Source organism: Corvus kubaryi, unplaced genomic scaffold, assembly GCF_017639235.1.
Source record: "Corvus kubaryi isolate FWS band 111438036 unplaced genomic scaffold, C.kubaryi_AGA036_p1.0 37367, whole genome shotgun sequence".
Lineage (NCBI taxonomy): Eukaryota > Metazoa > Chordata > Aves > Passeriformes > Corvidae > Corvus > Corvus kubaryi.
The window spans coordinates 1,818,052-1,819,826 of record NW_024581119.1 but is presented as its reverse complement, the minus strand read 5'-3'; the positions used below and the strand labels follow the sequence as shown (position 1 = coordinate 1,819,826).

At 47.6% G+C, this 1,775-nt stretch overlaps 1 long non-coding RNA gene across 1 annotated transcript; it reads right to left on the bottom strand.

The window, feature by feature from the left end:
* Positions 1 to 1,550, bottom strand: LOC121667570. Its single transcript, XR_006017108.1, has 3 exons — positions 1,384 to 1,550; positions 741 to 864; positions 1 to 58 (listed from the first exon to the last, which is right to left on the bottom strand). It is a non-coding gene; the product is annotated as an uncharacterized LOC121667570 (long non-coding RNA).
* Between the last annotated feature and the right edge of the window lie 225 nt (positions 1,551 to 1,775).

Genomic DNA, 1,775 nt, shown 5'->3' with positions numbered 1-1,775 from the left:
CTCAAACAGTCCAGCTGCTCAAAATCCTCACAGGAGAAAAGGCTCAGAAAGACAGGCCCTGAAATGGAGAGGGGAGAAGGAACAAGGGTTCTTTAACACGTTGATTTTTCAGGGGAAAGGTAGATGGAGTAAATAAACATGCGGATGGATGAAATCGTCCCAGCATCACGCTGGCACATGAGGGGTACCAGGGAAAGGCTTCCCAGATCCCTGATGGAGGGGACAGATGGGAAAAAGGGACTTGCTGATGCTGGAGCAGTTACACTGCCCAGGGCTGCTGCTCCTGGAAACAGAAGAGGCCACTGAGAGCAGCTTGGGCTGGCTCGTGCCTCCTGTGTGTTGCCTTCCAGTCCATCATTCTTTCTAATTAGGCACCTCTGACACACAATTAATCCTATTTGCCTGCCGGCTTTTTTATCTTTCCTTCTGCTTTTATCAGACAGGGAATTAGACTCTACTCGCATGTAAAGTGCACTGCACGGACCTGGCTTTTCGAGGGGATTTGGAGACTTTTCAGAAGGCAGTGCCTAACCCATGATCTTAAAAGTTTGTTAGGAGTAATTAATTTCTTTCTCTTCTCTTCTTTTTCTAATCACTAAGTGCTGATTTCACCTTTGCTCAGACAAGCAGAAAGGCACAGATGTGAGGGTGGGTCAGTGCTCAATTCAACTCAATTCAGTAAATCCCAGTTTTCGGCCTCCTCTGCTCATTTTATCCACTGTCCCCATCCCAGGCTTCACCTGCAAATTCCACGGACCTCCACAGCTGCATTTGCAGGCCACAACTTCTCTTACCAGGAAAGGAGGTGAGGACTGAGACTTTCAGGTCCCTTTTTCACTTCCTGAAAGGATTGGTCTCACCAACCTCCAAGAAAGAGAAGGAAAAAAGACATTAAAATTCTTGAACTCACAGCATGAGCACTTGGGCAATGTGGCAGGTTAAATCTCAGTCCTTCCTGGGATTTCCCCATGAAGTGCCTTCCCCTTAACCGGGAAAGAAGGAAAATCTTTCTGCACTCAGGCAAGGTGAGGATGGGCGGCAGATAAGGTCTAGTGACCACTGAATCCAATACTTCTTCCCGTGCCCAGGTCAGAGAACAAAGCTTCCACACAGCCCAGTGCCCTTCTCCTGGGAATAGGGAATAGAAAATAGGGATCCATTCCCTTTTCAGAGATATTAAGCGCCCTCCCAAGCAAATCCACCCTTCCAGGCCCCTCCCTCTACCAGCTTCATACACCTCCAAATGCATTTACAGCTTCACCCTCGGCCATGTTTTTGTTCTTGTTGGGAGTGGGGACGAGAAAATTGTAACAATAGGAGGCGTACACTTGTTTAGGAAATGAAGAGGCAGGAAAAGGTCAGGCTGCTCCCCCTCCCTGTTACCTGTTCAGCAAGAGCTGTCTTCCCCCATCAGCCCTAATTCCAGCCCTCCTCACAGCCACCCTGGGGATCAGCCTGTTAGTCCCTCCTTGTTCCAGCGGTGGTTTTGATTCCTGTAAAACAATTACTAACAAGACACTTCTGACTGAGCAGGTACTGCAGAGAGCTGCACCTTCCCCACCAGCTTCCTCTGCTGCCTTTTATATATCACACTGAAATGTAATTATCTTCACAGTGCAGGGTGTAAATCAGGGTGTGTGTCAAGACGATTTCCCTCAGGGTTTTATTTTATTGCGTAATAATATTTGACACAGGGCTTAGAGGTGCTGTTACCTGCCTAATCGTGTGAAACAATTTCATGTGCAAACAGCTGGTAAGTGTGAAAACTACCATAA